Source organism: Lithobates pipiens, unplaced genomic scaffold (assembly GCF_037356315.1).
Source record: "Lithobates pipiens isolate NorthernLeopardFrog02 unplaced genomic scaffold, aLitPip1_a1.2 Scaffold_8, whole genome shotgun sequence".
NCBI lineage: Eukaryota > Metazoa > Chordata > Amphibia > Anura > Ranidae > Lithobates > Lithobates pipiens.
The window spans coordinates 384,008,069-384,033,955 of record NW_027507903.1 but is presented as its reverse complement, the minus strand read 5'-3'; the positions used below and the strand labels follow the sequence as shown (position 1 = coordinate 384,033,955).

The 25,887-nt window shown below is 47.1% G+C and overlaps 1 protein-coding gene, 1 long non-coding RNA gene and 2 pseudogenes across 2 annotated transcripts in view; 3 read left to right on the top strand and 1 right to left on the bottom strand.

The window, feature by feature from the left end:
• Positions 1-25,887, bottom strand: part of LOC143962780 (uncharacterized) — a 459,151-nt gene that overhangs the window by 17,227 nt on the left and 416,037 nt on the right. The window lies entirely within an intron of this gene.
• Positions 196-24,150, top strand: LOC143962779 (uncharacterized). The gene is made up of 3 exons (XR_013270788.1): positions 196-861; positions 23,826-23,908; positions 24,005-24,150. It is a non-coding gene; the product is annotated as an uncharacterized LOC143962779 (long non-coding RNA).
• On the top strand, positions 16,681-16,799 carry LOC143965513 (5S ribosomal RNA; annotated as a pseudogene).
• LOC143965225 (5S ribosomal RNA) lies at positions 16,907-17,025 on the top strand (annotated as a pseudogene).

The following is a 25,887-nucleotide window of genomic DNA, read 5'->3' as shown; positions in this document are numbered from 1 at the left end:
AAGCGCCCGCCGTCCCGGCAAGCTCGCGAAGCAAAGAAAATGCATACGGAAGTCGTGCCCGCGTATGTAAACGGTGTTCAAATCCCACATGTGAGGTATCGCCGCGATCGTCAGAGCGAGAGCAATAATTCTAGCACTAGACCTTTTCTGAAACGCTAACCTGGTAACCGTAAAAAATGTTTAAAGCGTCGCCTATTGAGATTTTTAGGTACCGTACTTTGTCGTCAATCCACAAGTGCGTGCAATTATAAAGTGTGACATGTTTGGTATCTATTTACTCGGCGTAACATTATCTTTCACATTATGCAAAAAAAATGGGATAATTTTACTGTTTTTTTTTTTTTTTTATTCATGAAAGTGTCCCTTTTCCCAAAAAGTTGCATTTAAAACACCGCTGCGCAAATACCGTGTGACATAAAATATTGCAACAATCGCCGTTTTATTCTCTAGAGTCTCTGTTAAAAAAAAAATATATATATATAATGTTTGGATGTTCCAAGTAATTTTCTAGCAAAAAATATGGATTTTAACTTGTAAACACCAAATGCCAAAAATAGGCTTAGTCATGAAAGGGTTAAGCCAGGTTTAACCATGAAGTAAGCATTTTAGGTTAACAGTAAAAAAAAATGTTTATCGTGCCATGGTTTCGATTGTGTCTTTTTAACCCAAACCTCAGATTTCATTATCTCTGGATAAGTAAGCATAATGCCATTGTAAATTTTCTCTTTTTCATGACTGTTTGATAAGCCATGAAATCTTCAAGCAAGATGGGAAGCTATGATCTCTCAAAGCAAGATGGGAAGCCAGGCACACTCCAAGCAAGACGGAATCCCTTTTCTGCTTCTGCAGCATTAGCAGATGGTGGGTACCTACATAAAAATCATGGATGATGATAAAATAAATTTTCTAATATGCTATAGAAGCAGTTATGATCTTTAATCATAACTCATTGTTTGGGTTTAGCCACTGAATTTTGTGGACCCAAATATATTTCTAGACTGAGTTAGGAATGAAAAAGTATATAGCTCCAATCAACTGCCTGAGTTATGAGCTTTAATCATAACTCATTGCTTGGGTTAACCACTCAATTTTGTGGACTCAAAAATATTGCTAGACTGAGTTAGGAATGAAAAAGTATATAGCTCAATCAACAGCAGTGTTCAGGCGCAATGCACATAGATTTTTTGCTGCCCATTTCTTGCAGCTAGGCTTTAGACAGGACCCCCCTCCCAAGCTCACTGTAGCCATGAAATCTTCAAGTAAGATGGGAAGCCATGAAAACTTCAAGCAAGATGGGAAGCCATTAAATCTTCAAGCAAGATGGGAAGCCATTAAATCTTCAAGCAAGATGGCAAGCCATGATCTCTTCAAGCAAGATGGCAAGCCATGATCTCTTCAAGCAAGATGGAATCCCTTTTCTGCTCCTGCAGCATTAGCAGATGGTGGGTACCTACATAAAACTCATTAACCACTTCAGCCCCGGACCAATTGTCAGCCTAAGGACCAGGGATCTTTTTACAATTTCGCACTGCACTGCTTTAACTGGTAATTACGTGGTCATGCAATGTTGTACCCAAACTAACTTTGCGTCCTTTTCTTCCCACAAATAGAGCTTTCTTTTGATGGTATTTGATTGCCTCTGCAAATTTTTATTTTTTGCGCTATAAATGGAAAAAGACCAAAAATTTCGAGAAAAAAAGATATTTTCTACTTTTTGTTATAAGAAAAATCGAATAAACTAAATTTTAGTCATACATTTAGAGCAAAATTTATTCAGCCACATGTCTTTAGTAAAAAAAATGTCAATAAGCGTATATTTATTGGTTTGCGCAAAAGTTATAGCGTCTACAAACTAGAGTACATTTTCTGGAATTTACACAGCTTTTAATTTATGACTGCCTATCTCATTTCTTGAGGTGCTAAAATGGCAGGGCAGTACAAACCCCCCCAAATTACCCCATTTTGGAAAGTAGACACCCCAAGGAAATTGCTGAGGGGCATGTTGAGCCCATTGAATATTTTTTTTGTCCCAAGTGATTGAATATTGACACAAAAAAAAAAAAGTTTACAAAAAGTTGTCACTAAATGATATATTGCTCACACATGCCATAGTTATATGTGGAATTGCACCCCAAAATTTATTCTGCTGCTTCTCCTGAGTACAGGGATACCACATATGTGGGACTGTTTGGAAGTCTAGCCGCGTACGGCACCCCAAAAACCAATCACTGCCTTCAGGATTTCTAAGGGTGCAAATTTTTGATTTCACTCCTCACTACCTATCACAGTTTCGAAGGCTATAAAATGCCAAAACAACACAAAACCCCCCCAAATAACCCCATTTTGGAAAGTAGACACCCCAAGGAAATTGCTGAGTGGCATGTTGAGCCCATTGAATATTTTTTTTTTGTCCCAAGTGATTGAATAATGACAAAAAAAAAAAGTTTACAAAAAGTTGTCACTAAATGATATATTGCATACACATGCCATAGTTATATGTGGAATTGCACCCCAAATATATATTCTGCTGCTTCTCCTGAGTACTGGGATACCACATATGTGGGACTTTTTGGGAGCCTAGCCCCGTACGGGACCCCGAATCCAAGCAATGCCTTCCGGATTTAAATATAAAACGCTACCAAAAAAAACTGTTAGCAATCGCAGGGATCAGGCCAGACTTTGCGAACGCTGCAGTTATGTGTTTAGTGTTTTGTAAGTGACAGTGATCGATCGATACTGCACTTGGGTGGGCTGGGCGGAGGGGCAAAACACAGGTGCTAGCAGGTATCTGGGCTGATCCCGCTAACAATGCGTTTTTTTGGAACCCTAAACTGCTGGGGACGCTAGTATAGATCTGATCAGTCAGATATTGATCTGTTCAGATTCTATACCACTACGGGAGGTTTATGCTTTGCGCGTGGGTGTTAGCGGTACTGGCACTAACCTAGCGCTGCCTGGGGCGACGCAGACCCTGACCCTAAAACCTAATTGATATCACCCGCCGGGTGATCAGGGGCTTAAACCTTTATTGGGTAATAAATGGTGGGTGCCCTGATGCTATAAAAAGCAAACTAACTAACCAGAGTCACCCATAACACTTATACGGTGATCACTGGTGAAAGGGTTAACTAGCGGCAATCAGGGGGTTAAAATCTTTATTAGGTAGTATATGGGGGTCCCTTGCGCTATATAAAAACCTGACGGGGAACCTAAATAACTAACTGGCTAACCAGCGTCACCAGTGACACTTATACGGTGATCGCTGGTGAAAGGGTTAACTAGGGGCAATCAGGGGGTTAAAACTATTATTGGGTAGTATATCGGGGTACCTAGCACTATAAAAACCTGGCGGTGAACCTAAAAAAATAACTAGCTACTTAACGGCACCAGTGACACTAATGCAGCGATCAGAAAAACGATCGCTTAGTGACACTGGCAAAAGGGGATGAAAGGGTTAACTCTAGGGGCAATCGGGGGGTAGGGGGCTACCCTGGACCTAACATTAACTGCCCTGACAGTTTTTACTGTCACAACCGACACTAAATGCAGTGATCAATAAATAAATGATCACTGCAATCAGTGACACTGTGACTGGGAGGGGGAGGGGGGGATCTGTGTGCCTACATGTCAGTGTAGTGTTGGTGCACACTTACTTTCACTGTTCTCCTCGTAGTCCGGTCAATAAAACCGCCCCGAGGAGAATGACATCACTTCCTCCCTGCCTGCCTGTGTTTATTATACACAGCGGGGGAAGCTTCCTATTCGCCAGGAGCGATCGAGAGGGGATGACCAGAAACCAACGGCCATCCCCTCATCCCGGATCGCTCCTGAAGCGGAACAGACCGCCGCATCCAGTGGGAGGGGGGTACGATCGGACCCCCCACCCGCTGGAAGGCGAGCATGTACATGCTACGTGCTTTCATAGTTTCATAGTTAGTTAGGTTTAAAAAAGACACCAGTCCATCCAGTTTAATCTGAGTGAGTGTCTACAATTGTCCCTATTCCTGTACATTGCACACTCACATTGGTGCCTACCCTCAAGTAGCCCACAATCCAAGGTCCCCATGCATATACTAGAGCCAATTTGCCTACCTGCATGTCTTTGGATTGTGGGAGGAAACTGGAGTACCTGGAGGAAACCCATGCAGGCACAGGGAGAACATGCAAACTCCAGGCAGGTAGTGTTGTGGTTGGGATTTGATTCAGTGACCCTTCTTACTGCTAGGTGAGAGTGCTAACCACTACACCACTGTGCTGCCCTTGCGCCTGTCGGTGCCTTTGCACCAACGTACATTGCCATGCAGCGGTCCTTAAGTGGTTAAGGATGATAAAATAAATTGTCTAACATGCTATAGAAGCAGTGTCAGAGTTATGAGCTTTAATCATAACTCATTGCTTGGGTTCATCACTGAATTTTGTGGACCCAAAAATATTGCTTGACTGCGTTAGGAATGAAAAAGTATATAGCTCAATCAACTGCCTGAGTTATGAGCTTTAATCAGAACTCATTGCTTGGGTTTACCCACTGAATTTTGTGGACCCAAAAATATTGCTGGATGGAGTTAGGAATAAGAAAGAGAGCAGGGATTTCAGTCTGATCCCTCTTGGGAAAGTCTACAGAGAGCCCCCGCTCTCTGGAAGTAAAGGGCAGCTGTTGGAAGACCATCTTACATTTCTTTTCAAATGTTTTTATTGAGATTTTTAGCAGAGTTGGTTACAACAAGGGATACAAAACAAAAAAAAATAATATATAGTAATAAAAGTAACATAACAGTATAATGTAGTGACAGGGTTTTCTCAGCACAATATAGCATAGAAACAAATAGTCCACAATAAAGAATAAAGTAGTATTCCCAAGTATCTAATATTCATAGTCATAAAGGGACTCTAACAAGAGTAAGTCTCTTAGAACTTGTATAATAAAGTCCGTAATATAATTATTGTAAGACTTATAAATAGCGATATGGATAAAGGCCACTTCTGGACCCCAAGACACCCCTCACATGGATCTATCTGTGTCTTGCAGTACCTAGGCCAACATCCTAAAGGAAATTCAAACACAGTAGTTATCTTTTATGAAGGAAAATAAAGATCTATTCTTACTCCGCAGCTCAATTCAGATAAACAGACGTGATATATTTGTCATTTTGTTATGAAATTATTTTAAAGCCATCCAAAAAATATTAAAACGCACAGGAGTTCTTTCTTCTATATGATTAAAGAATCAGCATTATCTAAATTGTGGAAGTGTAATTTTTGTACCATGTACTCCAAGGTTCCCATAGTTGTTGTTCCTTAATAGGGATGAGCTTCATGTTCGAGTCGAACATACGTTCGTTTTGAACATTGGCTGTTCGCCCGTTCGGCGAAGTCCGAACGCTTTGGTCCGTTCGCGCCAAATTCGTGTGGCACTCACGGCCCACAATGCACTGCGATGGCGCAGTGCATTGCTGGCTCATGATTGGCCAAGCATGCACTGTGACCCCACATGCTTGGCCAATCGCAGCGCCAGCAGCGAGGAGAGCCATGATTGGCCACAGGCAGGATACCTGTGGCCAATCATAGCTCAGGCTGTGTAGTGCACGCCCCACACTATATAAGGCCGCCAGCGCGGCGGCCTTGTGTAGTGTGTTGGCGTCTGAAGCAGTGGGTGTTCTGTGTACCTTCAACACAGTACACACCGATCGTATTCGGCCAATTTTCGATCTTGCTGTTGTGTAGTGGTTGTTGTCTGCGTGCCCTGACCACAGTATACACCGCTATATTCACCTCACCTATATAGCTAGTGATCTATCTTTTATAATAGAGCTTGCAGTCAGTAGTGTTAGGAGCTAGTGCGTGCTGTCTGCGTGCTCTGTACCCAGTACATACCGCTATATCCACCTACATAGCTCTTCTCTATTTGAGCCCACTTGCCATCTGCAGGAGTTATTGGAAGTTGTGTGTGCCTCCAGCACAGCACAGTATACATCTGTATATACCCCTTTATCTCTGGTGTTCTATAATAAAGGCATCTGCAGAAGTTAGTGGGTGTTGTGTGCCTCTAGCACAATATACACTACCCAACTGCTTTTTTACCCAACTCCCTTCAGGCCATTACCATGTCTGGAAGGCCAGCAAGGAGAGGCAGACAGGCGCGAGCCGATAAAAGAGGGCAAGCAGGCTCTGTGTCTAGAGACAACAGTGCTGGTCGTGGACGCGGTGCATTGTCATCAGCACGTGGCCATGGGACACACTTGTCCTTCTTTTCGGCAGCTGGACATGTTGAGCTGCAACATGTCAATGACTTGGTAGAGTGGATGACCAAGCCATCTTCATCCTCCTCATCCTCTCTCACCCAGTCTCAGGGTAGTAGCAAAGCAGCTGCCAACGCATCGTCTTCCCTCCTCTCAATGTCATCATCAGTGACTCCTTCCCTAGACCCACCACGTCCTCCTGAGGAGTCTCCTGAACTCTTTGAGCACAGTGTTGGGTACATGCTCCAGGAGGATGCCCAGTGTTTTGTAGCCTCTGATGATGACATTCAGCTAGAGGAAGGCAGTAGCGTGAATGCAGAGAGAGGGGATGCTTAAGAAGGACAGCAATCTGGCAGTCATGTTCCACAAGCTGCAGCATACTGCCAGGTTTGCTACAGCGATGAAGAGGGAGAGGATGATGAGGGCACTGACTCCACGTGGGTGCCTGGTAGGAGAGAGGAGGAGGAGGAGGAGGAGGCACATGTCCAACGAGGCAGGATGCCCTCCGGGGGCCAGCTTAGGGGCAGCACACTGACTGAATCACACCGCAAAGCTCCGCCTGTGCAGGGCGCTGCCTCTGCACGTTATGCTAAAAGTTCTTTGGTGTGGGCCTTTTTTGAGACGAGTGCATCAGATCGCACCGCTGCTATTTGCAACACATGTCTCCAGCGTATCTCGCGTGGCCAAAACATCAGCCGCTTGGGCACCACATGCTTGACCAAACATATGTTGACCTGCCATGCAGCTCGTTGGCAAGCGTACCTCAAAGACCCACACCAAAGAACAAAGCGGCCCTCTCCTTGCTCCTCATTAGCTGGCATCTCAAACCCCACTAGACCTTCAGTCCTCTCTGAAACCTGCTCTGAGAGGAATGAAGGTGTAGAATTAGGTGTGTCACAGCCAAGTGCTTCCGGGCACTCTGCTAGCAGTAGACCCACGTCCGATTATAGCAGGCAAATGTCCCTGCCCCAGCTGCTGAACCGGCGAAAGAAGTTCACTCCCAGCCATCCACATGCCCAGCGGTTGAATGCTAGCTTGCCTAAATTGCTAGCACTTCAACTGCTGCCTTTTCAGTTGGTAGACTTGGCCCCCTTCCGTGAGTTTGTACAATGTGCGGTTCCTCAGTGGCAGGTCCCCAAACGCCACTTTTTCTCACGGAAGGCGATTCCGGCTCTCTACCGGCATGTGGAAGGCAATGTCCTTGCCTCGCGGGACAGGGCGGTCAGCGGTAAGGTGCATATTACCGCTGACTCATGGTCCAGCAGGCATGGACAGGGACGTTACCTGTCTTTCACGGCCCATTGGGTCACTCTTCTGGCAGCTGGGAAGGATGCAGGACAAGGTGCAGTAGTGTTGGAGGTTGTTCCGCCACCACGCCTCCAAAATGCTACTATTGGTTGTGACACACCTCTCTCCTCCACCCCCTCCTCTTCTTCTTCCTCCATGGCCTCTTCCAGTGCTCTGTCCTCAGAACCAGCGGTGCTCCGTAGGCGTTCCAGGGGCTACGCAAGTACGCAGGCAAAACGATGCCATGCCGTGCTTGCGCTGGTTTGTTTGGGGGACAGGAGCCACACTGGGGCGGATATTTTGTCAGCTCTGCAGGGGCAGGCCGAGAGGTGGTTGACGCCACGCCAGCTTAAGCCAGGATTGGTGGTTTGCGACAATGGCACCAACCTCCTCTCCGCCCTCCGACAGGGACAACTGACCCATGTGCCCTGTGTAGCTCACGTCCTTAACCTGGTGGTGCAGCGGTTCTTGGGCAGGTACCCCGGCTTACAGGATGTCCTGAAGCAGGCCAGGAAAGTCTGTGTGCATTTCCGCCGATCATTTAATGCCTGTGCTCGGCTGGCTGAGCTCCAAAAGGAGTTGAACCTGCCCAAGAACCGTCTTATATGTGACATGCCCACCAGGTGGAACTCAACGTTGGCCATGCTGCAGCGGCTGCACATGCAGCAGAGGGCCATCAATGAGTACCTGTGCGACTACGGCACCAGGACAGGGTCAGGGGAGCTCGGATTTTTCTCACCACGCCAGTGGGGCATGATCAGGGATGCATGCACTGTCCTGTCACCGTTTGAGGAGGCCACAAGGATGGTGAGCAGTGACAGTGCATGCATCAGTGACACTGTACCTCTTGTCCACCTCTTGGAGCATACGCTGCATGGAATAATGGACAGGGCACTTGAGGCAGAACAGAGGCAGGAAGAAGAAGACTTCCTTGCCTCTCAAGGCCCCCTTTATCCAGACAGTGTTCCTGCTGTGCCACCCATCACACAGGAAGAGGATGAGGAGGAGGAAGAGGAGGAGGAGGATGATTGTGTCAGCATGGAGGTGGAGGCTGGCACTCAGCATCGGCAGCAGCAGCAGCAGTCTTGTAGGGATGATTTACAGTCCCAAGAAACACGTGGACTTGTACGTGGCTGGGAGGAGGTAGATGCGGATCATGTTGTCCTTAGTGACCCAGAGGACTCCGGACTGAATGCCTCAGCTAACCTACACTGCATGGCCTCCCTGATCCTGCAAAGCCTGCGGAAGGATCCTCGTATTCTTCGGATCAAGGAGAGGGACCATTACTGGCTGGCCACTCTCCTTGATCCACGGTACAAGGGTAAGGTTGCCGACCTTATCTTGCCATCGCAGAGGGAGCAGAGGATGAGACATCTCCGGGAGGCCTTGCAGAAATGTCTGTGCAACGCGTTCCCAGAGACTGGGAGGTTACAAACTCCTGGTCCTGGACAACGTGTTGCTGAGGCATCGGTCAGAAGGAGCGGTGGAGAAGGTAGCCGTCTGACTGATGCTTTCAGACAATTTTTTAGTCCGCAGCCCCAAGGTATGATCGGTTCCAGCAACCATCGCCAGCGTCTGATTTACATGGTGCAGGAGGGGCAAGGTCAGACTTGGACACCTTTTCCATCGAAAATCCTCTGGCTTACTGGGTCTTGAGGATGGATCACTGGCCAGAGCTTGCACAGTATGCAATTGAGTTACTGGCCTGTCCTGCATCCAGCGTTCTTTCGGAACGCACCTTCAGTGCTGCTGGTGGCTTTGTTACCGATCACAGGGTGTGGCTGTCTACCGAATCAGTTGATCGACTGACCTTCATCAAGATGAATCAGTCTTGGATCACCCACAGCTACCAAGCACCTGAAGCTGATGTAACCGAATAATTTTTTTTGAAATATCACATCCCTTCAAGACTGCCTATGCTGATGCTGAGTGACTGTCCTGTTATGTTGATTGTCTATCCTCTTCCTCCTCCGATGATATGTTGGAAGAACATTTCTGTTTCTGGGTAATGCCATCAGCCCATGTTTAACAGGGGCGTTTAAGTACAATTTTTGATGCAATGCTTTGCAGCAGGGCTAATTCCTGCAATAAAACTAGAGTATATGGGAGAGGTTGCAGTGTCGTGGCACCAGCACCAGTGCCATCAGCCCAATTTTTCTGCCCCTGTTTAACAGGGGCGTTTAATTACAATTTTTGATGCAATGCTTTGCAGCAGGGCTAATTCCTGCAATAAAACTAGAGTATATGGGAGAGGTTGCAGTGTCGTGGCACCAGCACCAGTGCCTAAGGCCCAATTTTTCTGCCCCTGTTTAACAGGGACATGTAATTACAATTCTTGATATAATATTTCACAGGAGGGCCCGTTCCTGTACCCACCCAGAGTAACTGTGAGGACTTATAGTGTTGTGGCACCAGCACCACAACCACCAAAGGTCAATTTTTCTACCACTGTTCAACAATGGCATGTAATTACAATTCTTGATATAATCGTTCACAGCAGGGCGCTCCAGCGCCCACCAAGAGTCACTTTGAGGGTTTACAATGTTGTGGCAAAACCAACACCTTGTTCCGCCATTTCTGCAGAGCATATAGGGCAGGCCCCTACTTTCAAACATCCAACTTACAAACATCTCCTACTTGCAAACGGAAGGAGACAACAGCAAGTGAGATGAAAAAAGATGGACGACAAAACAAATTATACAGGGGTGATAACCCTTCCCTATGTTTTCCAAAAAGCTTAAAAATTTTTTTTTTGACTGGAGCTACACTTTAAAAATGTACCAGTTGAAAATTACAAACAGATTCAACTTAACACAACAAACCTACACAGTCCCTGTCTTGTTTGCACCGCCTGTATACTGCTGTTCTGAGTATATAGGGCCTGGGGGCCACACACATTTCCTTTTTTTTAATATGGGTACGGGGTTCCCCTTAATATGCGTACAAGACCCAAAGGGGCTGGTAATGGGCAGGGAGGGCTACCCATGCCATTTTTCTCAATGATTTTCAACCATATTGCAGGAACCAGATATAACATTAAAACCGCAAGCAGCTTTAAATGACGTTATTTCCGTTAAATGTCATTTTGTGCAGGGACTGTTCTAAACACGGGAAACACGTGGCACTTCGTAGGCATACTACAGACACCCCCCAGGCACCATATTTAAAGGAATATTTCACTTATTTTTTTCCACTTTAATCGTCATTAAAATCAGTGCTCCCGCCAAAACGGCCGTTTAAAAAAAAAAAATTCTTGCATTGACCCATGTCCCCTGGGGCAGGAGCCAGGTCCCCAAACCCTTTTTAGGACAGTATCTTGCATATTAGCCGTTAAAATTAGCACTTTTAATTTCGAACATTCAAGTCCCATAGACTTCAATGGGGTTCTAACGTTCGTTCAAATTTGGGGTCCGTTCGAAAGTTCTGGTGCGAACCGAACCGGGGGGTGTTCGGCTCATTCCTATTCCTTAATATATAGGGATTTGTCTTTAGGAAATAACAATTCGTAGGAGTGATGAAGTTGGGTTAATTCTATAACTTCTGTCACAGTAGGAAGAGAGTCAGTTTTCCATTTTCTAGTTATGGATAGTCTTGCAGCTAAAAGTATATGTGTTACTACTTTACGATATTGTTTGGGAATCGTATGTAAATTCATATTCAGAATGGCTAGTTCTGGTGAAAGTTGAAGGACAATACCTGTTACGGAAGTGAGTAAATGGGAGATTGCCTGCCAGTAGTTATGTAAGTTTGGGCAGTCCCACATAATATGAAATGGGGTCCCCAATTGGGTACAATTTCTCCAGCAATTAGGTGACGAGTTCCCCTTGAATTTTGCTAGGATATGTGGAGTCAGGTATTGTCTTTGAACAATTTTTTGTGCCAATTCCCATAGTGTAACACATGCAGTGGCCCTATATATGCTTCGTAGGGAAGCCATCCATTGTTTAATTGAAAAGTCTTGCCCCAAATCTTGTTCCCATTTAAGGAAGGAAGGTAGTTTGCTGGGTATGTTTTTTTCCCCTAGAATTGGGTATATTGTAGCTACTCCTTTCTGTGAGGTGGCATGGTTATTGAGGAAAGACCATATTTTAATCGGGATTGAAGCTCTGAGTTGTGGATTGTGTAGCAGACACTTTTCTATTTGAATATATGTAGATCGCTCAGAATTCGGAAGCTGTAATTCATTACTTAACTGAGAAAAAGACTTTAATGAGCCCTGTTGGAAGAAGGAACCAAGTTTGATATCCCGACCCAAATTCCAGTCGTGTATTTGTACGCCAGGAATTAATGTTGTAATGATTGTTAGAGGAGGGTTTAACACCGTGATTGGAGTTTTATCCCATTTGTATGTGATGATTAGGGATGAGCCGAACACCCCCCGGTTCGGTTCGCACCAGAACTTGCGAATGACCCCCGCGTTCGGTACGAACGTTAGAACCCCATTGAAGTCTATGGGACTCGAACGTTCGAATTGGAAAGTGCTAATTTTAACGGCTAATATGCAAGATAGTGTCCTAAAAAGGGTTTGGGGACCTGCCTCCTGCCTCAGGGGACATGGGTCACTGCAAAAAAAAGTTTTAAAAACGGCCGTTTTGGCGGCAGCACTGATTTTAATGACGATTAAAGTGAAAAAAAAAAAGTGAAATATTCCTTTAAATATGGTGCCTGGGGGGTGTCTGTAGTATGCCTGTGAAGTGCCACGTGTTTCCCGTGTTTAGAACAGTCCCTGCACAAAATGACATTAAACGGAAATAACATCATTTAAAACTGCTTGCGGTTTTAATGTTATATCTGGTTCTTGCAATATGGTTGAAAATCATTGAGAAACATGGCATGGGTAGCCCTCCCTGCCCATTACCAGCCTATTTGGGTCTTGTACGCATATTAAGGGGAACCCCGTACCCATATTTAAAAAAGGAAATGCGTGTGGCCCCCAGGCCCTATATACTCAGAACAGCAGTATACAGGCGGTGCAAACAAGACAGGGACTGTGTAGGTTTGTTGTGTTAAGTTGAATCTGTTTGTCATTTTCAACCGGTACATTTTTAAAGTGTAGCTCCAGTCAAAAAAACTATCTTTAAGCTTTTTGGAAAACATAGGGAAGGGTTATCACCCCTGTATAATTTGTTTTGTCGTCCATCTTTTTTCATCTCACTTGCTGCTGTCTCCTTGCGTTTGCAAGTAGGAGATGTTTGTAAGTTGGATGTTTGAAAGTAGGGGCCTGCCCTATATTATAGCGGTATGTACTGGGTACAGAGCACGCAGACAGCACGCACAATCTCCTAACACTACTGACTGCAAGCTCTATTATTAACCACTTGTTAGCCCAATGTTTGCATAAAGTGAAAGATGAAGTTATGCTGAGTAAATAGATATCAAACATGTCACTCTTCAAAATTGCACATGCCCGTGGAATGGCGCCAAACGTCGCTACTTAAAAAATCCCCATAGGCGACGCTTTAATTTTTTTTTACTGGTTACATGTTTTGAGTTGCAGAGGAGGTCTAGGACTAGAATTATTGCTCTCGCTCTAACATTCTCAGTGATACCTCACATGTATGGCACATGCGAGCACATGGGGACATGGGCGCTTTAATTTTTATTTTATTTTTTTAATTGTTCATTTTACTTTATTTATTTTAGTTTGACATTTTTTTCCCCAAAAATATATTTTTGATCACTTTTATTCCTATTACAAGAAATGTAAAGATCCCTTGTAATAGGAATATGGGGTGACAGGTCCTCTTTACAGTGAAATCTGGGGGGTCAATATGACCCCACATCTCACCTCTAGGCTGGGAAGCCTGAAAAAAAAAATAAAAAAAAAAGATTCTGGCTTTGATCGTACTGGCGAGTTGGTAGAAGCACCGGAGGGTGGTGAGGGGTGGGGGGCGTCTATGGCTGGGTATTTCAGGGTATCACCGAGTATGGCTGGGTATCTCTGAGTATGGCTGGGTATGGCAATTTATGGCAGGGTATTACAGAGTATTGGCGGGGTATTGGCGGGGTACTACAGAGTAATAGCAGGGTACTGCAGAGTATTGGGGGTTACTACAGAGTAATGGCGGGTACTGCAGAGTATTGGGGGGTACTGCAGAGTATTGGGGGGTACTGCAGAGTAATGGGGGTTACTGCAGAGTAATGGGGGGTACTGCAGAGTAATGGCAGGGTACTGCACTGCAGAGTAATGGCAGGGTACTGCAGAGTAATGGCAGGGTACTGCAGAGTAATGGCAGGGTACTGCAGAGTATTGGGGGTACTGCAGAGTAATGGCGGGTACTGCAGAGTAATGGCGGGTACTGCAGAGTAATGGGGGTTACTGCAGAGTAATGGGGGTTACTGCAGAGTAATGGGGGGTACTGCAGAGTAATGGCAGGGTACTGCACTGCAGAGTAATGGCAGGGTACTGCAGAGTAATGGCAGGGTACTGCAGAGTATTGGGGGTACTGCAGAGTATTGGGGGTACTGCAGAGTAATGGCGGGTACTGCAGAGTATTGGGGGGTACTGCAGCGTAATGGGGGTTACTGCAGAGTAATGGGGGTTACTGCAGAGTAATGGCAGGGTACTGCACTGCAGAGTAATGGCAGGGTACTGCAGAGTATTGGGGGTACTGCAGAGTATTGGGGGGTACTGCAGAGTATTGGGGGTTACTGCAGAGTATTGGGGGTTACTGCAGAGTATTGGGGGGTACTGCAGAGTAATGGGGGTTACTGCAGAGTAATGGGGGTTACTGCAGAGTAATGGGGGTTACTGCAGAGTAATGGGGGTTACTGCAGTGTAATGGCGGGGTACTGCAGAGTAATGGCAGGGTACTGCAGAGTATGCACTGGTATTGCAGAGTATTGGCAGGGAATTGAGGGGTTAAATTCGGTGAGCAGCGATGTGGGCACTGCAGATGCAGCCCACATCGCTGCTGACACCGATCTCTTTCCCCTCCGCTGTACCGATCGGTACAGAGAGGGGAGGGAGGAACAGGCGTCATAACATGACGCCGGTTTGTTTCCAAGTGATCACTCCGTCATTTGACGGAGCAATCACGTGGTAAACGGCCGCTATGAGCGGCCGTTTACCGTGATCCGTGATGCGACCCGGCGGTCACGGATGCTCTCGAGTGCGCACACCTCGGGGCACGCGAGAGCAGAATTCTGGGAGGCCGTTAATTAACGGCCTCTCAGAGTTAAACAACCCCCCTGAAGCCGTTAATCGGCAATGGGCAGTTGTTAAGTGGTTAAAGCTAGATCACTAGCTATATAGGTGAGGTGAATATAGTGGTGTATACTGCAGTCAGGGCACAGACAACAACCACTACACAGCAGCAAGATAGGAAATGAGCCAAAAACGATTGGTGTGTACTGTGTTGAAGGTACACAGAACACCCACTGCTTCAGATGCTAAGTAACACACTACACGAGGCCGCCTCAAAGGCGGCCTTATATAGTGTGGGGCGTGCACTACACAGCCTGAGCTATGATTGGCCACAGGCAGGATGCCTGTGGCCAATCATGGCTCTCCTCGCTGCCGGCGCTGCGATTGGCCAAGCATGCGGGGTCACAGTGCATGCTTGGCCAATCATGGGGCAGCAATGCACTGCGCCACCGCAGTGCATTGTGGTCCGCGCGCGCGTCACTCGAATTTTGACGCGAATGGCCCAAACGTTCGGAATTCGCCGAACGGCCGAACAGCCAATGTTCGAGTCGAACGTACGTTCGACTCGAACACGAAGCTCATCCCTAGTGATGATTCTCTGCCAAGAGTGTAGCGTCGCTTTCACCGTTGGTGGGTATTGAGCTGTAATTGTGGACTTAATTTTCCTACTAAGTAACCAGAATTGCATATTAGGCTGTCGTGTGATGTCATTCTCAATTTGTCCCCATAAAGTTTTAGGAGTAGGCAAGAACCATTCTTGCAATTGGGTCAAAAGAGTTGCGTCATAATAATCCTGTAGATCAGGTACGGTCGCACCACCTATATTTCTATGTTTAATTAGTATATGGTATGCGCAACGGGATTTTTTGCCATTCCATAGATATTTTCCCAAACTGCTTTGTAAGGATTTAAAGTAGCATTTAGGGATACATATTGGAAGGGACCTGAGTTGATATAATAATTTTGGTAAGGTCATCATTTTGAAAGCTGCCAGGCGACCAGCCCATGTAAATTCGAATTTACTAAGTGTTAGACCATCTTACATTTCAATTGTAAGCTATAATTAAGCCTCTAGTCTGGTTGCTAGGTTGTTCTGAAGTAGAAGGCTGAGGGACTGGGTCAATCTCAGTTCGTGCTGGACTGGCGGAAGAGTGCTCATTCCTCTGAGAAGGCCGGGCTAGATCTGATTCAGTCTCTCTTCCAACTGCTTCCAGGGCAACATGGCAGGCAGTCCAAATGTTGGTTATGGCTTATGAAGCGAATGGCAGATCCTATTCTAACTGTTCATCCTTTCTTCCTGGGAATTCGGTGTTTTGATCTTGGAATGGTTCTTAGCTTTTCTTGGTTAGAGTATGAGGGCACCATACTACAGCCAACAAACTTTGGCCAGGCCAAAATCAACGTGCCCTATTCTTGGTTCAGACTTTAGGGACTGGGTCAAGATGTCTTCTCCCCATAGGGGAAAAGGTATGACACATGCCATTCCCACACAAATAGGTTTAAACGTCCATAATTTAAACCATATGAAAGTTTTCAATGAAAACTATTCATTAATGTCCATGTATAGTGTAGCCAGTAGCAAGCAAAAACAGAGTAGGGTTCAGGCACAATGCACATAGATATCACTTGCTGCCCATTTGCTAGAGCAGGATTTAGACAGGACCCCCTCCCAAGCCCACTGTAGCATTGTTTGTATATAATGCTGTTAACTACCCGTTTGCTGCTCATTAGTATGCCCACCTTGGAGCAGTGTAGAATGCATTGCCAGTGATTTCCCCTTGCGCATATGCTCTGTGGTCCCAACAGAGCAGATTTCATAGACAATGTAAATAGTAAATGGCTGCTCTACTAGAGCCGGTGCCACATCACCAGGTGGCACCAGGAATACCAGGTGCCGCAGGCTTTTTTTAATGTGTAGTCGGCGTCGAAGACCTGTTTTATTTTTCTGCTTGTTTGCCGAGGTGACCATCTTGGTGTTTGTCAAGAGGGTTGAGAGTGGCAAGCAAGATCGCCTAAGGCCACATCACCCTGAATCCGCTAGATATCATCTGATCTCGGATTCTAAGCAGGGTCAGGCCATGTTAGTACCTGGATGGGAGACCTCCTGGGAATACCAGGTGCCGTAGGCTTTTTTTAATATGTTGTTGGCGTCGACGACCTGTTTAATTTTTCTGCTTGTTTGCCGAGGTGACCATCTTGGCATTTGTCAAGAGGGTTGAGATTGGCCAGCAAGATTGCCTATGGCCACATCACCCTGAATGCACACGATCATGTCTGATCTCGGATGCTAAGCAGGGTTGGGTCTGGTTAGTACCTGGGTGGGAGACCGCTTGGGAGTACAAGGTGCCTTAGGCTTTTTATAATATGTTGTTGGCGTCGACGACCTGTTTTATTTTTTTGCTTGTTTGCCGAGGTGACCATCTTGGGGTTTGTCAAGAGGGGTAAGAGTGGCCAACAAAATTTCCTACGGCCACATCACCCTGACGGTTTTCAGATCCACAAGCTTGTCCTTCGGCAACCTGCATTCCATCGCTTCAGAATCCAACACAATACCCAGAAAGGTGATGACCTTCCTGGGCCCTTCCGTCTTGTCGGGTGCCAACGGGATGCCGAACCGTTCCGCTACGTGTTCCAGCATCGCCAGCAACACCCCGCACACTCTGGAATCCGGCGGACCCACGCAGAGAAAGTCATCCAAATAATGGATAACAGAGTTCAGCCCTGCGACATCCCGCACCACCCATTCCACAAATGAGCTAAATGTTTCAAACACCACGCATGAAATGGAGCACCCCATGGGGAGGTAACGGTCAACATAAAACATGTTGTCCCAATGACACCCCAACAACCGAAAACTTTCGGGATGGACGGGGAGCAACCGAAAAGCCGACTCAATGTCTGTTTTCGCCATCAGCGCCTCCCGCCCATATCGGTGGACCCAACTCACCGCCGCATCAAAGGACGTGTAGCTAACTGTACAATCCTCAGGATCAATGGCATCATTGACCGACCCCCCTTTCGGAAAAGACAAGTGGTGAATTAGCCGAAATTTCTGCGGTTCCTTCTTTGGAACCACCCCCAAAGGAGAAACCACAAGATCAGGGAAAGTTGTCACCAGAAAAGGGCCTCCCATCCGTCCCAACTCTACCTCCTTACGCAGCTTCATAGAAACCACGTCAGGATGCAGCAAGGCCGACTTCAGGTTCCGCGGTATCCGAAACCCCTCTGTGAAACCCTCCTCCAAGAGGCGTGCTGCCTTCCTATCCGGATACCTACTGAGAAACGGTCACATCCTTTCCACCATCACTGGCATCCTCCCTCTTTTGCGCAGCATCTCCAGATCTGTTCCTGCCCTGTTTAAAACAGCGTGACAACGGGTGCGTTCCCCGCAGCCGGAACACTCGTGCTTGTACCGTCAGGATCCGCCGAACTTACAGGATCCCTCGTTGAACTGCCGACACGTTCCCTTCTTTCTACTGGCCGATTGTCCGGGAGCGGAAGATCCACCACCCCCCCCTGAAAAAACTGGCCCAGTGCCCTCGCCGACGTCATCGGGCGCATCCACAGACTAATGTCCTTGTGGTCCCATCTCAGCGACGGCCGCACCGCTCTCCGCTGGCAAAACTGTTCATCGTATCTCAGCCACTCGGTTCCCCCGTATACTCGGTAAGCTTCCCCAACCGAGTCCATGTAACAGAAAAGAGCAGAGCAATGCTCAGCGTTCTTTTCACCAATCACACTCGCCATGATGGCGAATGCTTGCAGCCAATTCGCAAAGGTCCTCTGTATCAGTCTGTACCGCCGCTTCTCCTCGTCGTCTTTTTTAGTATCATCCGGCTTGACCCTGTCCAGTTTGAACTTCTCTAGTGGTAGTAGTGAAAATATCTCCACATACTCGCCCTTCCATATTTTCTCCCGTACCTCTGGCTTCAAATGAGCCCCCAACGGCCCTTCAAAGCAGACATACACCTTGCATTTCGAAGAGTCCGCCAAACGCACAATGTCTTGTCTAGAAGAGGACTCGCTCCCGCTCGATGCCTTAATGGGCACTGGCGGCTCCTGCCCCGCGGGCCCAGCCACTGCCGGGACCACCACTTCCGTGCCTTTTGCGACACCCTCGGACACCCTGCCAGAAGGGACCCACGCCGCCGCCGGGCCAGCAGCAGCCCTCTCCTGGTGCTCAAACCTGCCCACCAGCTCCTTGATCCCAGCCAGAAAACCCAACAGCCCACTCTCTGCCCTGACAGCCCCACCTGTCCTCAAACCCCCCTGCTCCACCACCTCCTGTGTACCCGCACTCACAGCACCACCGGCACCCGCCGAAACAATCCCCCCACCAATAGGTAAACTTAAAGGGTACTCACCGGGCTGCACAGGAGCGATCCCACCAGCCGATCTCTCGGACACCCTAGCAGGGATTGGACTTCTCGGAACCTCCTCCTCCGATCCGGACACCTCACCCTCCGACCTGTGACTGGACATCAGCGCATCCTCTCCAGACAGCCCACCAGGGGACACGGCCCTGGCTGCCGAGGGTAAAACAGCCGACCTGGCCTGCCGCCGTGCTGCGTACCTGCCAGTGGATTTTTGCGTTGCCTTTGTAGGGCCGGTGCGGACCACCTCAGCCCCGTCCGATCGACCACCAATCGCCGACGCCAGTCTCCGTCCCTCCTCACCCGACCTGGCGATGCTAGTCCTGGGGGGGGGGTGGACCCACCCCCGTAGCCTGAGATCTCCCCCGCTGAGGTCCTAACCCTGCGTGTTCCACGCTGGGTGGGGGGGCTGCATCCGCTCCTACTGCTCTCCTATGGGGCCCAGAGGCTCCAGTAGATCCCCCTTCCGGCCTGCTCCTCTGTCCCAGCCTCCTTGGGGATGGGCTCCTCAGTCTCCCCCCTCCAGTCCTGGTGGCTCTCTTCGCCGGGGGGCCCGATGGAGCCCTCCCCGGACTGCTGGCATCAGCCCTCCCTCTCCTGGGGGGTTCAGGTGAAAACCTGGATGGGGGCCGTGACCTCCGTGTGCCCCCCCCACCCCCCCTCCGTCCGTGGATGTCCCCCCCGGCTGCCCCAGCAAAACCCCCAGTGTCTCCTGCACCCATGCCTCCCCCCGAGTGGCTGCCTCCTCTCTAACCTTTGCAATCAGCTCCTCTATGGCTGCCATGCTGCTGTCCCATACAAACTTTTTTCTTGAATGCTGCCTTGTGGAGGGGGCGGGATCAACTTCTCTGCACTGAGTAACTCCCACCCTACTCCCCTCGGCCAATCCTCCGCCCCCTATTATGCAGGGCTGACATGCACTGTTCACACAGTCATGCCAGCCCTCTGCCTACGGGGTTTTGTTAACCCCTGCGGCGCCGGGCTTTTCTGGAAAGCATTTTATTGTTTTAAAATGCCTAGCTTGTCAATATTACAATTGAGTGCATTGTGTTTTAAATGTGCAATAATGCAATGCAATAATTGAGGCCTAAAGCCCCATATCATCCTCCTTGTGTTTTTTAATGTTACCAATATCTTGTTGCAGATGACTGGAATGAGCACAAGATGTATGTGTGAAATGCGTCCACATGACCATAGTTTGGTGTCTTTGATGTTATCTTTGTGAAACAATATAAAAGGCAATCGGAAGTTCTGGATCTGCAGTCATTTCTTTCTTCCTTCTGAATGGAATGATCTGGCTTTGTTCAGGTCTCAGCTTGGGGGGCGGACGTGCCGACTGGTGGCTCAGGTCTACCAGTGGGACAGGAAGAGCGGCTGGAGGGGGGGTTGGACGTCCCCTCTCGAACGGCTTTTAGCCGCCTTGGTTGTTATCACTAAAAAGCCAGCCATTCTAAAAAAAAAAAAAAGTAACACCTTCAAGCCACGAACGCAAATTTACATACAGTAAGAGCGACGTCGTGCCCAAATATTGTCCTTTTCCTTTATTTTTTTATTTTTTCCCCCACAAATAAAACTTTCCTGGTGCCACCATGGCAGCATACCTGTGATAGCTCCGCCCCGGAGTCCTCCCCTCAGGATAGTTAATAGCTTATAAAAATGACATCTCCTTTTTTTCCGCATACCTAACGGATAGTGTTTGGACGTATCTTACCTCTGCCCTGGGCAGTTTTCCGTCTGGGTTCTGGCCTCTCCCAGATGCAGTCCCCGGTCTTGGGTTCCTAACTAGCGCTTATAAGAGGGGAGCCCCTTCTGGGAGTCTTTTGGGGCAGCAGCCACTTCCTACATTGGAATTCGGTTCTGCTTACATATATATATATACAGTGGTGTGAAAAAGTGTTTGCCCCCTTCCTCATTTCCTGTTCCTTTGCATGTTTGTCACACTTAAGTGTTTCGGAACATCAAACCAATTTAAACAATAGTCAAGGACAACACAAGTAAACACAAAATGCAATTTGTAAATGAAGGTGTTTATTATTAAAGGTGAAAAAAAATCCAAACCATCATGGCCCTGTGTGAAAAAGTGATTGCCCCCTAAACCTAATAACTGGTTGGGCCACCCTTAGCAGCAACAACTGCAACCAAGCGTTTGCGATAACGTGCAATGAGGCTTTTACAGCGTCCTGGAGGAATTTTGGCCCACTCATCTTTGCAGAATTGTCCTAATTCAGTTACATTAGAGGGTTTTCGAGCATGAACGGCCTTTTTAAGGTCATACCACAACATCTCAATAGGATTCAGGTCAGGACTTTGGCTAGGCCACTCCAAAGTCTTCATTTTGTTTTTCTTCAGCCATTCGGTGGTGGACTTGCTGGTGTGTTTAGGATCATTGTCCTGCTGCAGAACCCAAGTTCGTTTCAGCTTGAGTACACGGACAGATGGTCGGACATTCTCCTTCAGGATCTCTTGGTAGACAGCAGAATTCATAGTTCCTTTTATCACGGCAAGTCTTCCAGGTCCTGAGGCAGCAAAACAGCCCCAGACCATCACACTACCACCACCATATTTTACTGTTGGTATAATGTTCTTTTTATGAAATGCAGTGTTCCTTCTACGCCAGATATACTTGGACACACACCTTCCAAAGAGTTCCACTTTTGTCTCATCGGTCCACAGAATGTTGTCCCAAAAGTCTTGGGGATCATCAAGATGTGTTGTGGAGAAATTGAGATGAGCTTTGATGTTCTTTTTGCTCAGCAGTGGTTTTCTCCTTGGAACTCTGCCATGCAGGCCATTTTAGCCCAGTCTTTTCCTGATGGTGGAGGCATGAACGCTGACCTTAACTGAGGCAAGTGAGGCCTGCAGTTCCTTGGACGTTGTTGTGGGGTCTTTTGTGACCTCTTGGATGAGTCGTCGCTGTGCTCTTGGGGTAATTTTGGGCGGCCGGCCACTCCTGGGAAGGTTCACCACTGTTCCATGTCTTCGCCATTTGTGGATAATGGCTCTCACTGTGGTTCGCTGGATTCCCAAAGCTTTGGAAATGGCTTTATAACCCTTTCCAGACTGATAGATCTCAATTACTTTCTTTCTCAATTGTTCCTAAATTTCTTTGGGTCTCGGCATGATGTGTAGCTTTTAAGGATCTTCTGGTGGACCTTACTGGGTCAAGCAGCTCCTATTTAAGTGATGCCTTGATTGTGAACAGGTGTGGCAATAATCAGGCCTGGGTGTGGCTAGAGAAATTGAACTCAGGTGTGGACAACCACAGTTATAGTATGTTTTAACAAGGGGGGCAATCGCTTTTTCACACAGGGCCATGATGGTTTGGATTTTTTTTCACCTTTAATAATAAACACCTTCATTTACAAATTGCATTTTGTGTTTACTTGTGTTGTCCTTGACTATTGTTTAAATTGGTTTGATGTTCCGAAACACTTAAGTGTGACAAACATGCAAAGGAACAGGAAATGAGGAAGGGGGAAAACACTTTTTCACACCACTGTATATATATATATATATATATAATCTCATAGTTGCCAACATTGTAAAAAAAATCGGGACACTTTTTTGGCAGTAGGCGGAGCCGTGGTATAATTAGGGGGTGTGGCATGCAAACGGGGGCGTGGTTTACGTAAATAGTGGCCGTGGCATACATAGGGTGTGGCTCAAATGGGTGTGGTTAGAGTCTGAGATGAATGATGGATGGAGAGGGAACGGAGGGGGGGGGAGGGAAAGGAGGGACAGCAGCCCCCCGATCCTACACCACAATAGCAATATGTGTTTTCCAGAGTTTGACAATCAGCAGATAAAGATACTCCAAATACCTGGTGTTGGCACTTCAATCATCCCGGCGCCATGATTGTTATGGTGTCAGGATGATTGAAGCGCATTATTTCTATTATTACATTGTAACATGAAATGAAATCATTCAACTCACCATAATGCTGAATCAGTGGGAGCCATGAGCGCGTCACTAGCCATGTTGCCTGCCACCAGATGCCATCAGCTGTCCCAAGCGGAGTCTGTCCTTATATCAGGTGCTCCATCAGAGGTACCTTCCTCACATCTGTGTCCATCAGCGGAGCCCCTCCTTACATCTGGTGCCCCTCTGACATCCACAGACCGCCCCCCCCCCCACATCCTGCACAGACCTGCCCCCACATACTCCACAGGCCGGCCCCCACATCTCCAGACTGGCCCCCGACATACCACTGGCCCCCGACATCCACAGACTAGCCCCCACATCCACAGACTGGCCCCCAAAATCCACAGACTGGCCCCCACATTCACAGACTGGCCCTCGACATCCACAGACTGGCCCCCGACATCCACATACCATGACTGGCCCCCGACATCCGACTGGCCCCCGCTCCAACATCCACAGTGACAGACTGGCCCCCGACATGCCGCCGTTGCCGTGCGGAGACATTTAACTGTGGCGCCGCCCACTGCACTTTACACTGATACACACACACACTGGCAGCGGGGGTGGGCGGCGCCACAGGTGTAGACCAACTTCTGGTCTTCTTAAAAATGGTGGCCGGCGGAGACATTGTCCTCCCATAGACCTCTAGCGGCCGGCGGCAAAAAAATGGGAAATTCAATTTCCTGGGACAAACCGAATTTCCCGGGACATTTCCCGGGACAAAATTAATTCGGGACAAATGTACTAATCCCGGGAATGTCCCGGGAAATTCGGGACAGTTGGCAACTATGATATATATATATAATCAGGGGGGGTGTATGGCCAGGGGGTTTCATGGGATTCTATTGTGCTTTCTTTAGTATTCTGTCCAGTCGCTTTCTGCCCTTGCCTGCCCTGCGATTATGAGTCAGCCGCTGCTAGACCAAGACCCTTCCTTTCTTAGGTAAGGGTTCGTACCTCATGTTTTTTTTTTTTTTTTCGTTTTTTTTGTGTTTATCCCAGACTAAAAGAGTACCTTGCACTATTACTTTCGTTTCAGCCCTATACACAAGAGAACGTCTAATCAGACATCTGGTCATCACAACGGACGCACACGCCCAAGTTCGGCGCACAGCCGCTCAACTAGCTCTCATCATTCTAAGGAAAGAGCAAGATCCAAAAGGCATCGGTCTGCTAGCCCTCCCAGGCAGGTAAAGAGGGAATGTAGGGCGTGATGTGCACCCCCGATGACAGATAAACTGATCTGTAAAGACAGTTTTCAAGCCTGCACGGATCGCGAAAAGGCAGAGGTGGAACAAGTTACAGAGTTGATCAAAAGAGTGGTTAACCACTTGACCACTGGGCACTTAAACACCCTTAAAGAGGAAGTAAACCCTGATGAGTTTACTTCCTCTTTTTTTCCCTGCAAAGGTAAAGCATAATGGACTACTATGCATTGCATTAGTAGCCCATTATGTGTCACTTACCTGACACAGGAGCCAGCGAAGTCGCGCTGTCCCCTGTAGTCCGCCGCATCCATCTTGCTTGTGGCGTCTCGCAGCTCCGCCGCTGTCATTCGGCGAAGCCGCGATGACGTCACTCCCGCGCATGCGCACGGGAGTCGACAAATGCGGCAGCTCCATTTTTGGCACTGCCGCGTTCAGTGCGCCTGCGCGCCGCTGTCTACGGCGCATGCGCCGTAGACAGCGGTGCCTGTCTTCAGGCACATATCTCCTAAACCGTATAGGTTTAGGAGATATTGCTTGGACCTACAGGTAAGCCTTAATCTAGGCTTACCTGTAGGTCAAAGTGGTTTGTAAGGGTTTACAACCACTTTAATAACCAGACCAATTTTCAGCTTTCGGTGCTCTCACATTTTGAATGACAATTACTCATGCAACACTGGACCTATATGAAATTTTTGTCCTTTTTTTCACACAAATAGAGCTTTCTTTTGGTGGTATTTAATCACCGCTCGTTTTTTTTTTTTGTGCTATAAAAGAAAAAATACAGAAAATTCTGTAAAAAAATGAATTTTTATTTGTTTCTGTTATAAAATTTAGCAGATTAGTAATTTTTTCTTCATAAATTTTGGCCAAAATTTATACTACTGCATATCTTTGGTAAAAATAAGTACAAATTGGTGGATATTATTTGGTCTTTGTGAAAGTTATAGAGTCCACAAGCTATGGTGCCAATATCTGAAAATTGATCACACCTGAAGTACTGACGGCCTATTTGAATTCTTGAGACCCTAACATGCCAGAAAAGTACAAATACCCCCCCAAATGACCCCTTTTTGGAAAGAAGACATTCCAAGGTATTTAGTAAGAGGCATGATGAGTTTTTTTTAAGTTGCCATTTTTTCCCACAATTCTTTGCAAAATCAAGATTTTTTTTAGTTTAGTTTTTTTCTCACAAAAATGTCATATTATCAGTTTATTTCTCACACACAGCATATGCATAACACAAATTACACCCCAAAACACATTCTGCTATTACTCCCGAGTACGGCGATACCACATGTGTGAGACTTTTACACAGTGTGGCCACATACAGAGGCCCAACATGCAGGGAGCTCCATCAGGCGTTCTGGAGCACCCAGGACAATTCTGACATTTCTCTCCTACATGTAAAAATCATCATTTATTTGCTAGAAAATTACAAAGAATCCCAAAACATTATATATGTTTTTTAGCAAACACCCTGGAGAATACAATGGTGGTCGTTGCAACTTTTTATCTCACACGGTATTTGCGCAGCAATTTTTCAAATGCTTTTTTTTTTTTTAAAAAAACAGTTTTGTGCTTAAAAAAAAAACACAGTAAAGTTAGCCCAATTTTTGCATAATGTGAAAGATGAAGTTACGCTGAGTAAATAGATACCTAGCATGTCACTCTTCAATTTTGCACACGCTCGTGGAATGGCGCCAAACATCTCTAC